The sequence below is a fragment of the Gorilla gorilla genome, chromosome 16 (genome assembly GCF_029281585.2).
Source record: "Gorilla gorilla gorilla isolate KB3781 chromosome 16, NHGRI_mGorGor1-v2.1_pri, whole genome shotgun sequence".
In the NCBI taxonomy this organism is placed as follows: Eukaryota; Metazoa; Chordata; class Mammalia; order Primates; family Hominidae; genus Gorilla; species Gorilla gorilla.
The window spans coordinates 107686658-107704250 of NC_073240.2; positions in this window are offsets into that span (position 1 = coordinate 107686658).

A 17593-nucleotide genomic window follows, 5' to 3' on the forward strand; every position below is an offset into this window, starting at 1 on the left:
TGTAGATATTTCCAAGTATATGCAGATAGCGGTGGAGGTGTTTCCACTTTTATGCAGATAGCGGTGTAGATATTTCCATGTTTATACAGAAAGCGGTGTAGATATTTCCATGTTCCTACAGTTGGCGCTGTAGATATTTCCATGTTTATGGTGTTGGCGGTTTAGACATTTCCATGTTCATACAGATGGTGGTGTAGATATTTCCATGTTCATACAGATAGCGGTGTAGAAAGTTCCATGTGTATACAGAAAACGGTGTAGATATTTACATATTCCTACAGATGGCTGTGTAGATATTTCCACTTTTATACAGATAGCAGTGTACATATTTCCATCTTTACACAGATAGAGGTGTAGATATTTCCATGTTTACACAGATAGCGCAGTAGATATTTCCATGTTTATACAGATAGCGGTGTAGATATTTCCATGTGTATACAGATAACGGTGTAGATATTTACATGTTCCTACAGATGGCTGTGTAGATATTTCCATGTTTATACAGATAGCGGTGTAGATATTTTCCTGTTAATAGAGATAGCGGTGTAGATATTTCCATGTTTACACAGATAGCGGTGTACATATTTCCACGTTTTTACAGATAGCGGTGTACATATTTCCGTGGGTATTCAGATAACGGTGTAGATATTTACATGTTCCAACTGATGGCTGTGTAGATATTTCCATGTTTACACAGATAGTGGTGCAGATATTTCCAAGTATATGCAGATAGCGGTGGAGGTATTTCCACTTTTATGCAGATATCGCTGTAGATACTTCCATGTTTATACAGATAGCAGTGAAGATATTTCCATGTTTATACAGATAGCGGTGTAGATATTTCCATGTTTATAGAGTTGGCGGTGCAGATATTTCCACGTTCATACAGATGGCGGTGTAGATATTTCCATGTTTATATAGTTGGCAGTGTAGATATTTCCATGTTCATAGAGATGGCGGTGAGGTTATTTCCATGTTTATACACATAACGGCGTAGATATATCCAAGTTTTAAGAGATAGCGGTGTAGATATTTCCATGTTTACACAGATAGCGGTGTACATATTTCCACGTTTTTACGGATAGCGGTGTACATATTTCCGTGTGTATTCTGATAACGGTGTAGATATTTACATGTTCCTACTGATGGCTGTGTAGATATTTCCATGTTTACACAGATAGTGGTGCAGATATTTCCAAGTATATGCAGATAGCGGTGGAGGTATTTCCACTTTTATGCAGATATCGCTGTAGATACTTCCATGTTTATACAGATAGCAGTGAAGATATTTCCATGTTCATACAGAAAGTGGTGTAGATATTTCCATCCTTATACAGATAGCGGTGTAGATATTTCCATGTTTATACAGATGGCGGTGAAGATATTTCCATGTTTATAGAGATGGCGGTATAGATATATCCATATTTATAGAGATAGCGGTGTAGTTATTTCCATGTTAATAGGCATAGTGGTGTAGATATTTCCATGTTTGTAGAGATTGAGGTGTAGGTATTTCCTTGTTTATTCAGATAGCGGTGTAGATATTGCCATGTTTATAGAGATAGCGGTGTAGACATTTCCATGTATATACAGATAGCAGTGTAGATATTTTCGTGTTCATACTGATGGTGGTGTAGGTATTTAAATCCCTATACAGATATCGGTGTAGATATTTCCGTGTTTATACAGATGGCGGTGTAGATATTTCCATGTTTATAGAGAAAGCGGAGTTGTTATTTTCATGTTAATAGGCATAGCGGTGTAGATATTTCCATGTTTATAGAGATAGAGGTGTAGATATTTCCATGTTCATAGAGATAGCGTTGTAGGTATTTCCATGTTTACACAGATAGCGGTGTAGATATTTCCATGTTTATAGAGATAGAGTTGTAGATATTTCCTTGTTAATACAGACATCGGTGTAGACATTTCCATCTTTATTGAGATAGCGGTGTAGACAATTCCAAGTTTATACAGATAGCGGTGTAGATATTTCCATGTTCATACAGATGGTGGTGTAGATATTTCCATCCTTATACAGATAGCGGTGTAGATATTTCCATGTTTATAGAGATGTCGGTGAAGATATTTCCTTGTTTATAGAGATGGCCGTGTAGATATTTCCATGTTTTTACAGATGGCCGTGTAGATATTTCCATGTTTATACAGATATCAGTGTAGACATTTCCATCTTTATACAGATGGCGGTGTAGATATTTGCATGTTTAAACAGATGGCGTTGTAGATATTTCCAGGTTTATACAGATGGCGGTGTAGATATTTCCATGTTTATAGAGATAGCGGTATAGATATTTACATCTTTATACACATAACGGTGTAGATATTTCCTTCTTTTTAGAGATAGCGGTGTAGATATTTCCATCCTAATACAGTTAGCGGTGTAGATATCTCCATGTTTATAGAGATATCGGTGTAGATATTTCCATTTAGATACAGATAGCTGTGTAGATATTTCCATGTTCATACAGATGGCGGTGTAGATATTTCCATGTTCATACAGATAGCGGTGTAGATATTTCCATGTTTACACAGATAGAGGTGTAGATATTTCCATGTTCATAGAGATAGCGGTGTAGGTATTTCCATGTTTACACAGATAGCGGTGTAGATATTTCCATGTTTATAGAGTTGGCGGTGCAGATATTTCCACGTTCATACAGATGGCGGTGTAGATATTTCCATGTTTATATAGTTGGCAGTGTAGATATTTCCATGTTCATAGAGATGGCGGTGAGGTTATTTCCATGTTTATACACATAACGGCGTAGATATATCCAAGATTTAAGAGATAGCGGTGTAGATATTTCCATGTTTATACAGATGGCGGTGAAGATATTTCCATGTTTATAGAGATGGCGGTATAGATATATCCATATTTATAGAGATAGCGGTGTAGTTATTTCCATGTTAATAGGCATAGTGGTGTAGATATTTCCATGTTTGTAGAGATTGAGGTGTAGATATTTCCTTGTTTATTCAGATAGCGGTGTAGATATTGCCATGTTTATAGAGATAGCGGTGTAGACATTTCCATGTATATACAGATAGCAGTGTAGATATTTTCGTGTTCATACTGATGGTGGTGTAGGTATTTAAATCCCTATACAGATATCGGTGTAGATATTTCCGTGTTTATACAGATGGCGGTGTAGATATTTCCATGTTTATAGAGAAAGCGGAGTTGTTATTTTCATGTTAATAGGCATAGCGGTGTAGATATTTCCATGTTTATAGAGATAGAGGTGTAGATATTTCCATGTTCATAGAGATAGCGTTGTAGGTATTTCCATGTTTACACAGATAGCGGTGTAGATATTTCCATGTTTATAGAGATAGAGTTGTAGATATTTCCTTGTTAATACAGACATCGGTGTAGACATTTCCATCTTTATTGAGATAGCGGTGTAGACAATTCCAAGTTTATACAGATAGCGGTGTAGATATTTCCATGTTCATACAGATGGTGGTGTAGATATTTCCATCCTTATACAGATAGCGGTGTAGATATTTCCATGTTTATAGAGATGTCGGTGTAGATATTTCCTTGTTTATAGAGATGGCCGTGTAGATATTTCCATGTTTTTACAGATGGCCGTGTAGATATTTCCATGTTTATACAGATATCAGTGTAGACATTTCCATCTTTTTACAGATGGTGGTGTAGATATTTGCATGTTTAAACAGATGGCGGTGTAGATATTTCCACGTTTATACAGATGGTGGTGTAGATATTTCCATGTTTATAGAGATAGCGGTATAGATATTTACATCTTTATACACATAACGGTGTAGATATTTCCTTCTTTTTAGAGATAGCGGTGTAGATATTTCCATCCTAATACAGTTAGCGGTGTAGATATCTCCATGTTTATAGAGATATCGGTGTAGATATTTCCATTTTGATACAGATAGCTGTGTAGATATTTCCATGTTCATACAGATGGCGGTGTAGATATTTCCATGTTCATACAGATAGCGGTGTAGATATTTCCATGTTTACACAGATAGAGGTGTAGATATTTCCATGTTCATAGAGATAGCGGTGTAGGTATTTCCATGTTTACACAGATAGCGGTGTAGATATTTCCATGTTTATAGAGTTGGCGGTGCAGATATTTCCACGTTCATACAGATGGCGGTGTAGATATTTCCATGTTTATATAGTTGGCAGTGTAGATATTTCCATGTTCATAGAGATGGCGGTGAGGTTATTTCCATGTTTATACACATAACGGCGTAGATATATCCAAGATTTAAGAGATAGCGGTGTAGATATTTCCATGTTTATACAGATGGCGGTGAAGATATTTCCATGTTTATAGAGATGGCGGTATAGATATATCCATATTTATAGAGATAGCGGTGTAGTTATTTCCATGTTAATAGGCATAGTGGTGTAGATATTTCCATGTTTGTAGAGATTGAGGTGTAGATATTTCCTTGTTTATTCAGATAGCGGTGTAGATATTGCCATGTTTATAGAGATAGCGGTGTAGACATTTCCATGTATATACAGATAGCAGTGTAGATATTTTCGTGTTCATACTGATGGTGGTGTAGGTATTTAAATCCCTATACAGATATCGGTGTAGATATTTCCGTGTTTATACAGATGGCGGTGTAGATATTTCCATGTTTATAGAGAAAGCGGAGTTGTTATTTTCATGTTAATAGGCATAGCGGTGTAGATATTTCCATGTTTATAGAGATAGAGGTGTAGATATTTCCATGTTCATAGAGATAGCGTTGTAGGTATTTCCATGTTTACACAGATAGCGGTGTAGATATTTCCATGTTTATAGAGATAGAGTTGTAGATATTTCCTTGTTAATACAGACATCGGTGTAGACATTTCCATCTTTATTGAGATAGCGGTGTAGACAATTCCAAGTTTATACAGATAGCGGTGTAGATATTTCCATGTTCATACAGATGGTGGTGTAGATATTTCCATCCTTATACAGATAGCGGTGTAGATATTTCCATGTTTATAGAGATGTCGGTGTAGATATTTCCTTGTTTATAGAGATGGCCGTGTAGATATTTCCATGTTTTTACAGATGGCCGTGTAGATATTTCCATGTTTATACAGATATCAGTGTAGACATTTCCATCTTTTTACAGATGGTGGTGTAGATATTTGCATGTTTAAACAGATGGCGGTGTAGATATTTCCACGTTTATACAGATGGTGGTGTAGATATTTCCATGTTTATAGAGATAGCGGTATAGATATTTACATCTTTATACACATAACGGTGTAGATATTTCCTTCTTTTTAGAGATAGCGGTGTAGATATTTCCATCCTAATACAGTTAGCGGTGTAGATATCTCCATGTTTATAGAGATATCGGTGTAGATATTTCCATTTTGATACAGATAGCTGTGTAGATATTTCCATGTTCATACAGATGGCGGTGTAGATATTTCCATGTTCATACAGATAGCGGTGTAGATATTTCCATGTTTACACAGATAGAGGTGTAGATATTTCCATGTTCATAGAGATAGCGGTGTAGGTATTTCCATGTTTACACAGATAGCGGTGTAGATATTTCCATGTTTATAGAGTTGGCGGTGCAGATATTTCCACGTTCATACAGATGGCGGTGTAGATATTTCCATGTTTATATAGTTGGCAGTGTAGATATTTCCATGTTCATAGAGATGGCGGTGAGGTTATTTCCATGTTTATACACATAACGGCGTAGATATATCCAAGATTTAAGAGATAGCGGTGTAGATATTTCCATGTTTATACAGATGGCGGTGAAGATATTTCCATGTTTATAGAGATGGCGGTATAGATATATCCATATTTATAGAGATAGCGGTGTAGTTATTTCCATGTTAATAGGCATAGTGGTGTAGATATTTCCATGTTTGTAGAGATTGAGGTGTAGATATTTCCTTGTTTATTCAGATAGCGGTGTAGATATTGCCATGTTTATAGAGATAGCGGTGTAGACATTTCCATGTATATACAGATAGCAGTGTAGATATTTTCGTGTTCATACTGATGGTGGTGTAGGTATTTAAATCCCTATACAGATATCGGTGTAGATATTTCCGTGTTTATACAGATGGCGGTGTAGATATTTCCATGTTTATAGAGAAAGCGGAGTTGTTATTTTCATGTTAATAGGCATAGCGGTGTAGATATTTCCATGTTTATAGAGATAGAGGTGTAGATATTTCCATGTTCATAGAGATAGCGTTGTAGGTATTTCCATGTTTACACAGATAGCGGTGTAGATATTTCCATGTTTATAGAGATAGAGTTGTAGATATTTCCTTGTTAATACAGACATCGGTGTAGACATTTCCATCTTTATTGAGATAGCGGTGTAGACAATTCCAAGTTTATACAGATAGCGGTGTAGATATTTCCATGTTCATACAGATGGTGGTGTAGATATTTCCATCCTTATACAGATAGCGGTGTAGATATTTCCATGTTTATAGAGATGTCGGTGTAGATATTTCCTTGTTTATAGAGATGGCCGTGTAGATATTTCCATGTTTTTACAGATGGCCGTGTAGATATTTCCATGTTTATACAGATATCAGTGTAGACATTTCCATCTTTTTACAGATGGTGGTGTAGATATTTGCATGTTTAAACAGATGGCGGTGTAGATATTTCCATGTTTATAGAGATGGCGTTGTAGATATTTCCATGTTTATAGAGATAGCGGTGTAGATATTTACATCTTTATACACATAACGGTGTAGATATTTCCTTCTTTTTAGAGATAGCGGTGTAGATATTTCCATCCTAATACAGTTAGCGGTGTAGATATCTCCATGTTTATAGAGATATCGGTGTAGATATTTCCATTTTGATACAGATAGCTGTGTAGATATTTACATATTCCTGCAGATGGCTGTGTAGATATTTCCATGTTTATACAGATAGCGGTGTAGATATTTCCATGTTTATAGAGATAGCGGTGTAGATATTTCCATGTTCCTACAGTTGGTCGTGTAGTTATTTCCATGTTTACACAGATAGTGGTGTAGATATTTCCAAGTATATGCAGATAGCGGTGGAGGTGTTTCCACTTTTATGCAGATAGCGGTGTAGATATTTCCATGTTTATACAGAAAGCGCTGTAGATATTTCCATGTTCCTACAGTTGGCGCTGTAGATATTTCCATGTTTATGGTGTTGGCGGTTTAGACATTTCCATGTTCATACAGATGGTGGTGTAGATATTTCCATGTTCATACAGATAGCGTTGTAGAAAGTTCCATGTGTATACAGAAAACGGTGTAGATATTTACATATTCCTACAGATGGCTGTGTAGATATTTCCACTTTTATACAGATAGCAGTGTACATATTTCCATCTTTACACAGATAGAGGTGTAGATATTTCCATGTTTACACAGATAGCGCAGTAGATATTTCCATGTTTATACAGATAGCGGTGTAGATATTTCCATGTGTATACAGATAACGGTGTAGATATTTACATGTTCCTACAGATGGCTGTGTAGATATTTCCATGTTTATACAGATAGCGGTGTAGATATTTTCCTGTTAATAGAGATAGCGGTGTAGATATTTCCATGTTTACACAGATAGCGGTGTACATATTTCCACGTTTTTACAGATAGCGGTGTACATATTTCCGTGTGTATTCAGATAACGGTGTAGATATTTACATGTTCCTACTGATGGCTGTGTAGATATTTCCATGTTTACACAGATAGTGGTGCAGATATTTCCAAGTATATGCAGATAGCGGTGGAGGTATTTCCACTTTTATGCAGATATCGCTGTAGATACTTCCATGTTTATACAGATAGCAGTGAAGATATTTCCATGTTCATACAGAAAGTTGTGTAGATATTTCCATCCTTATACAGATAGCGGTGTAGATATTTCCATGTTTATACAGATGGCGGTGAAGATATTTCCATGTTTATAGAGATGGCGGTATAGATATATCCATATTTATAGAGATAGCGGTGTAGTTATTTCCATGTTAATAGGCATAGTGGTGTAGATATTTCCATGTTTGTAGAGATTGAGGTGTAGATATTTCCTTGTTTATTCAGATAGCGGTGTAGATATTGCCATGTTTATAGAGATAGTGGTGTAGATATTTCCATGTTTACACAGATTGCGTTTTAGATATTTCCATGTTTACACAGATAGCGGTGTGGATATTTCCATCCTTATACAGTTAGCGGTGTAGATATCTCCATGTTTATAGAGATACCGGTGTAGATATTTCCATGTTTATACAGATAGCGCTGTAGATATTTCCATGTTCATACAGATAGCGGTGTAGATATTTCCATGTTTACAGAGATAGAGGTGTAGATATTTCCATGTTCATAGAGATAGCGTTGTAGGTATTTCCATGTTTACACAGATAGCGGTGTAGATATTTCCATGTTTACACATATAGCAGCGTAGATATTTCCATGTTTATACAGATAGCGGTGTAGATATTTCCATGTTTATAGAGTTGGCGGTGCAGATATTTCCACGTTCATACAGATGGCGGTGTAGATATTTCCATGTTTATATAGTTGGCAGTGTAGATATTTCCATGTTCATAGAGATGGCGGTGAGGTTATTTCCATGTTTATACACATAACGGCGCAGATATATCCAAGTTTTAAGAGATAGCGGTGTAGATATTTCCATGTTTACACAGATAGCGGTGTACATATTTCCACGTTTTTACGGATAGCGGTGTACATATTTCCGTGTGTATTCAGATAACGGTGTAGATATTTACATGTTCCTACTGATGGCTGTGTAGATATTTCCATGTTTACACAGATAGTGGTGCAGATATTTCCAAGTATATGCAGATAGCGGTGGAGGTATTTCCACTTTTATGCAGATATCGCTGTAGATACTTCCATGTTTATACAGATAGCAGTGAAGATATTTCCATGTTCATACAGAAAGTGGTGTAGATATTTCCATCCTTATACAGATAGCGGTGTAGATATTTCCATGTTTATACAGATGGCGGTGAAGATATTTCCATGTTTATAGAGATGGCGGTATAGATATATCCATATTTATAGAGATAGCGGTGTAGTTATTTCCATGTTAATAGGCATAGTGGTGTAGATATTTCCATGTTTGTAGAGATTGAGGTGTAGGTATTTCCTTGTTTATTCAGATAGCGGTGTAGATATTGCCATGTTTATAGAGATAGCGGTGTAGACATTTCCATGTATATACAGATAGCAGTGTAGATATTTTCGTGTTCATACTGATGGTGGTGTAGGTATTTAAATCCCTATACAGATATCGGTGTAGATATTTCCGTGTTTATACAGATGGCGGTGTAGATATTTCCATGTTTATAGAGAAAGCGGAGTTGTTATTTTCATGTTAATAGGCATAGCGGTGTAGATATTTCCATGTTTATAGAGATAGAGGTGTAGATATTTCCATGTTCATAGAGATAGCGTTGTAGGTATTTCCATGTTTACACAGATAGCGGTGTAGATATTTCCATGTTTATAGAGATAGAGTTGTAGATATTTCCTTGTTAATACAGACATCGGTGTAGACATTTCCATCTTTATTGAGATAGCGGTGTAGACAATTCCAAGTTTATACAGATAGCGGTGTAGATATTTCCATGTTCATACAGATGGTGGTGTAGATATTTCCATCCTTATACAGATAGCGGTGTAGATATTTCCATGTTTATAGAGATGTCGGTGTAGATATTTCCTTGTTTATAGAGATGGCCGTGTAGATATTTCCATGTTTTTACAGATGGCCGTGTAGATATTTCCATGTTTATACAGATATCAGTGTAGACATTTCCATCTTTATACAGATGGCGGTGTAGATATTTGCATGTTTAAACAGATGGCGGTGTAGATATTTCCACGTTTATACAGATGGCGGTGTAGATATTTCCATGTTTATAGAGATGGCGGTGTAGATATTTCCATGTTTATACAGATAGCGGTGTAGATATTTACATCTTTATACACATAACGGTGTAGATATTTCCTTCTTTTTAGAGATAGCGGTGTAGATATTTCCATGTTTACACAGATAGCGGTGTAGATATTTCCATGCTTATACAGATAGCGGTGTACTTATTTCCATGTGTATACAGATAACGGTGTAGATATTTACATATTCCTGCAGATGGCTGTGTAGATATTTCCATGTTTATACAGATAGCGGTGTAGATATTTCCATGTTTATAGAGATAGCGGTGTAGATATTTCCATGTTCCTACAGTTGGTCGTGTAGTTATTTCCATGTTTACACAGATAGTGGTGTAGATATTTCCAAGTATATGCAGATAGCGGTGGAGGTGTTTCCACTTTTATGCAGATAGCGGTGTAGATATTTCCATGTTTATAGAGATAGCGGTATAGATATTTACATGTTTATACACATAACGGTGTAGATATTTCCTTCTTTTTAGAGATAGCGGTGTAGATATTTCCATCCTAATACAGTTAGCGGTGTAGATATCTCCATGTTTATAGAGATATCGGTGTAGATATTTCCATTTAGATACAGATAGCTGTGTAGATATTTCCATGTTCATACAGATGGCGGTGTAGATATTTCCATGTTCATACAGATAGCGGTGTAGATATTTCCATGTTTACACAGATAGAGGTGTAGATATTTCCATGTTCATAGAGATAGCGGTGTAGGTATTTCCATGTTTACACAGATAGCGGTGTAGATATTTCCATGTTTATAGAGTTGGCGGTGCAGATATTTCCACGTTCATACAGATGGCGGTGTAGATATTTCCATGTTTATATAGTTGGCAGTGTAGATATTTCCATGTTCATAGAGATGGCGGTGAGGTTATTTCCATGTTTATACACATAACGGCGTAGATATATCCAAGATTTAAGAGATAGCGGTGTAGATATTTCCATGTTTATACAGATGGCGGTGAAGATATTTCCATGTTTATAGAGATGGCGGTATAGATATATCCATATTTATAGAGATAGCGGTGTAGTTATTTCCATGTTAATAGGCATAGTGGTGTAGATATTTCCATGTTTGTAGAGATTGAGGTGTAGATATTTCCTTGTTTATTCAGATAGCGGTGTAGATATTGCCATGTTTATAGAGATAGCGGTGTAGACATTTCCATGTATATACAGATAGCAGTGTAGATATTTTCGTGTTCATACTGATGGTGGTGTAGGTATTTAAATCCCTATACAGATATCGGTGTAGATATTTCCGTGTTTATACAGATGGCGGTGTAGATATTTCCATGTTTATAGAGAAAGCGGAGTTGTTATTTTCATGTTAATAGGCATAGCGGTGTAGATATTTCCATGTTTATAGAGATAGAGGTGTAGATATTTCCATGTTCATAGAGATAGCATTGTAGGTATTTCCATGTTTACACAGATAGCGGTGTAGATATTTCCATGTTTATAGAGATAGAGTTGTAGATATTTCCTTGTTAATACAGACATCGGTGTAGACATTTCCATCTTTATTGAGATAGCGGTGTAGACAATTCCAAGTTTATACAGATAGCGGTGTAGATATTTCCATGTTCATACAGATGGTGGTGTAGATATTTCCATCCTTATACAGATAGCGGTGTAGATATTTCCATGTTTATAGAGATGTCGGTGTAGATATTTCCTTGTTTATAGAGATGGCCATGTAGATATTTCCATGTTTTTACAGATGGCCGTGTAGATATTTCCATGTTTATACAGATATCAGTGTAGACATTTCCATCTTTTTACAGATGGTGGTGTAGATATTTGCATGTTTAAACAGATGGCGGTGTAGATATTTCCACGTTTATACAGATGGCGGTGTAGATATTTCCATGTTTATAGAGATAGCGGTATAGATATTTACATCTTTATACACATAACGGTGTAGATATTTCCTTCTTTTTAGAGATAGCGGTGTAGATATTTCCATCCTAATACAGTTAGCGGTGTAGATATCTCCATGTTTATAGAGATATCGGTGTAGATATTTCCATTTTGATACAGATAGCTGTGTAGATATTTCCATGTTCATACAGATGGCGGTGTAGATATTTCCATGTTCATACAGATAGCGGTGTAGATATTTCCATGTTTACACAGATAGAGGTGTAGATATTTCCATGTTCATAGAGATAGCGGTGTAGGTATTTCCATGTTTACACAGATAGCGGTGTAGATATTTCCATGTTTATAGAGTTGGCGGTGCAGATATTTCCACGTTCATACAGATGGCGGTGTAGATATTTCCATGTTTATATAGTTGGCAGTGTAGATATTTCCATGTTCATAGAGATGGCGGTGAGGTTATTTCCATGTTTATACACATAACGGCGTAGATATATCCAAGATTTAAGAGATAGCGGTGTAGATATTTCCATGTTTATACAGATGGCGGTGAAGATATTTCCATGTTTATAGAGATGGCGGTATAGATATATCCATATTTATAGAGATAGTGGTGTAGTTATTTCCATGTTAATAGGCATAGTGGTGTAGATATTTCCATGTTTGTAGAGATTGAGGTGTAGATATTTCCTTGTTTATTCAGATAGCGGTGTAGATATTGCCATGTTTATAGAGATAGCGGTGTAGACATTTCCATGTATATACAGATAGCAGTGTAGATATTTTCGTGTTCATACTGATGGTGGTGTAGGTATTTAAATCCCTATACAGATATCGGTGTAGATATTTCCGTGTTTATACAGATGGCGGTGTAGATATTTCCATGTTTATAGAGAAAGCGGAGTTGTTATTTTCATGTTAATAGGCATAGCGGTGTAGATATTTCCATGTTTATAGAGATAGAGGTGTAGATATTTCCATGTTCATAGAGATAGCGTTGTAGGTATTTCCATGTTTACACAGATAGCGGTGTAGATATTTCCATGTTTATAGAGATAGAGTTGTAGATATTTCCTTGTTAATACAGACATCGGTGTAGACATTTCCATCTTTATTGAGATAGCGGTGTAGACAATTCCAAGTTTATACAGATAGCGGTGTAGATATTTCCATGTTCATACAGATGGTGGTGTAGATATTTCCATCCTTATACAGATAGCGGTGTAGATATTTCCATGTTTATAGAGATGTCGGTGTAGATATTTCCTTGTTTATAGAGATGGCCGTGTAGATATTTCCATGTTTTTACAGATGGCCGTGTAGATATTTCCATGTTTATACAGATATCAGTGTAGACATTTCCATCTTTTTACAGATGGTGGTGTAGATATTTGCATGTTTAAACAGATGGCGGTGTAGATATTTCCATGTTTATAGAGATGGCGGTGTAGATATTTCCATGTTTATAGAGATAGCGGTGTAGATATTTACATCTTTATACACATAACGGTGTAGATATTTCCTTCTTTTTAGAGATAGCGGTGTAGATATTTCCATCCTAATACAGTTAGCGGTGTAGATATCTCCATGTTTATAGAGATATCGGTGTAGATATTTCCATTTTGATACAGATAGCTGTGTAGATATTTCCATGTTCATACAGATGGCGGTGTAGATATTTCCATGTTCATACAGATAGCGGTGTAGATATTTCCATGTTTACACAGATAGAGGTATAGATATTTCCATGTTCATAGAGATAGCGGTGTAGGTATTTCCATGTTTACACAGATAGCGGTGTAGATATTTCCATGTTTACACAGATAGCAGCGTAGATATTTCCAAGTTTATACAGATTTCGGTGTAGATATTTCCATGTTTATAGAGTTGGCGGTGCAGATATTTCCACGTTCATACAGATGGCGGTGTAGATATTTCCATGTTTATATAGTTGGCAGTGTAGATATTTCCATGTTCATAGAGATGGCGGTGAGGTTATTTCCATGTTTATACACATAACGGCGTAGATATATCCAAGATTTAAGAGATAGCGGTGTAGATATTTCCATGTTTACACAGATAGCGGTGTACATATTTCCACGTTTTTACGGATAGCGGTGTACATATTTCCGTGTGTATTCAGATAACGGTGTAGATATTTACATGTTCCTACTGATGGCTGTGTAGATATTTCCATGTTTACACAGATAGTGGTGCAGATATTTCCAAGTATATGCAGATAGCGGTGGAGGTATTTCCACTTTTATGCAGATATCGCTGTAGATACTTCCATGTTTATACAGATAGCAGTGAAGATATTTCCATGTTCATACAGAAAGTGGTGTAGATATTTCCATCCTTATACAGATAGCGGTGTAGATATTTCCATGTTTATACAGATGGCGGTGAAGATATTTCCATGTTTATAGAGATGGCGGTATAGATATATCCATATTTATAGAGATAGCGGTGTAGTTATTTCCATGTTAATAGGCATAGTGGTGTAGATATTTCCATATTTGTAGAGATTGAGGTGTAGATATTTCCTTGTTTATTCAGATAGCGGTGTAGATATTGCCATGTTTATAGAGATAGTGGTGTAGATATTTCCATGTTTACACAGATTGCGTTTTAGATATTTCCATGTTTACACAGATAGAGGTGTAGGTATTTCCATGTTCATAGAGATAGCGGTGTAGGTATTTCCATGTTTACACAGATAGCGGTGTAGATATTTCCATGTTTACACAGATAGCAGCGTAGATATTTCCACGTTTATACAGATAGCGGTGTAGATATTTCCATGTTTATAGAGTTGGCGGTGCAGATATTTCCACGTTCATACAGATGGCGGTGTAGATATTTCCATGTTTATATAGCTGGCAGTGTAGATATTTCCATGTTCATAGAGATGGCGGTGAGGTTATTTCCATGTTTATACACATAACGGCGTAGATATATCCAAGATTTAAGAGATAGCGGTGTAGATATTTCCATGTTTACACAGATAGCGGTGTACATATTTCCACGTTTTTACGGATAGCGGTGTACATATTTCCGTGTGTATTCAGATAACGGTGTAGATATTTACATGTTCCTACTGATGGCTGTGTAGATATTTCCATGTTTACACAGATAGTGGTGCAGATATTTCCAAGTATATGCAGATAGCGGTGGAGGTATTTCCACTTTTATGCAGATATCGCTGTAGATACTTCCATGTTTATACAGATAGCAGTGAAGATATTTCCATGTTCATACAGAAAGTGGTGTAGATATTTCCATCCTTATACAGATAGCGGTGTAGATATTTCCATGTTTATACAGATGGCGGTGAAGATATTTCCATGTTTATAGAGATGGCGGTATAGATATATCCATATTTATAGAGATAGCGGTGTAGTTATTTCCATGTTAATAGGCATAGTGGTGTAGATATTTCCATGTTTGTAGAGATTGAGGTGTAGGTATTTCCTTGTTTATTCAGATAGCGGTGTAGATATTGCCATGTTTATAGAGATAGCGGTGTAGACATTTCCATGTATATACAGATAGCAGTGTAGATATTTTCGTGTTCATACTGATGGTGGTGTAGGTATTTAAATCCCTATACAGATATCGGTGTAGATATTTCCGTGTTTATACAGATGGCGGTGTAGATATTTCCATGTTTATAGAGAAAGCGGAGTTGTTATTTTCATGTTAATAGGCATAGCGGTGTAGATATTTCCATGTTTATAGAGATAGAGGTGTAGATATTTCCATGTTCATAGAGATAGCGTTGTAGTTATTTCCATGTTTACACAGAAAGCGGTGTAGATATTTCCATGTTTATAGAGATAGAGTTGTAGATATTTCCTTGTTAACACAGACATCGGTGTAGACATTTCCATCTTTATTGAGATAGCGGTGTAGACAATTCCAAGTTTATACAGATAGCGGTGTAGATATTTCCATGTTCATACAGATGTTGGTGTAGATATTTCCATCCTTATACAGATAGCGGTGTAGATATTTCCATGTTTATAGAGATGTCGGTGTTGATATTTCCTTGTTTATAAAGATGGCCGTGTAGATATTTCCATGTTTTTACAGATGGCCGTGTAGATATTTCCATGTTTATACAGATATCAGTGTAGACATTTCCATCTTTATACAGATGGCGGTGTAGATATTTGCATGTTTAAACAGATGGCGGTGTAGATATTTCCACGTTTATACAGATGGCGGTGTAGATATTTCCATGTTTATAGAGATGGCGGTGTAGATATTTCCATGTTTATACAGATAGCGGTGTAGATATTTACATCTTTATACACATAACGGTGTAGATATTTCCTTCTTTTTAGAGATAGCGGTGTAGATATTTCCATGTTTAAACAGATAGCGGTGTAGATCTTTCCATGCTTATACAGATAGCGGTGTACTTATTTCCATGTGTATACAGATAACGGTGTAGATATTTACATATTCCTGCAGATGGCTGTGTAGATATTTCCATGTTTATACAGATAGCGGTGTAGATATTTCCATGTTTATAGAGATAGCGGTGTAGATATTTCCATGTTCCTACAGTTGGTCATGTAGTTATTTCCATGTTTACACAGATAGTGGTGTAGATATTTCCAAGTATATGCAGATAGCGGTGGAGATGTTTCCACTTTTATGCAGATAGCGGTGTAGATATTTCCATGTTTATACAGAAAGCGGTGTAGATATTTCTATGTTCCTACAGTTGGCGCTGTAGATATTTCCATGTTTATGGTGTTGGCGGTTTAGACATTTCCATGTTCATACAGATGGTGGTGTAGATATTTCCATGTTCATACAGATAGCGGTGTAGAAAGTTCCATGTGTATACAGATAACGGTGTAGATATTTACATATTCCTACAGATGGCTGTGTAGATATTTCCACTTTTATAGAGATAGCAGTGTACATATTTCCATCTTTACACAGATAGAGGTGTGGATATTTGCATGTTTACACAGATAGCGCAGTAGATATTTCCATGTTTATACAGATAGCGGTGTAGATATTTCCATGTGTATACAGATAACGGTGTAGATATTTACATGTTCCTACAGATGGCTGTGTAGATATTTCCATGTTTATACAGATAGCGGTGTAGATATTTTCCTGTTAATAGAGATAGCGGTGTAGATATTTCCATGTTCCTACAGTTGGTGGTGTAGATATTTCCATGTTTACACAGATAGCGGTGTAGATAGTTCCATGTTGATACAGATGGCGGTGGAGATATTTCCAACTTTATACACATGGCGGTGTAGATGTTTCTATGTTCATACAGATGGCGGTGTAGATATTTCCATATTTATAGAGATGGCGGTGTAGATATTTCCATGTTTATACAGATGGCGGAGTAGATATTTCCATGTTTATACAGATAGCGGAGAAGATATTTCCATGTTTATACAGATGGCGGTGTAGACATTTCCATGTTTATAGAGATGGCGGTGTAGATATTTCCATGTTTATACAGATAGCGGTGTAGTTGTTTCCATGTTAATAGGCATAGCGGTGTAGATATTTCCATGTTTATAGAGATAGAGCTGTAGATATTTCCTTGTTTATGCAGATAGCTGTGTAGATATTTCCATGTTTATACAGATGGCGGTGTAGTTATTTCCATGTTTATAGAGATTGTGGTGTAGATATTTCCATGTTTACACAGATAGCGGTGTAGATATTTCCATGTTTATACAA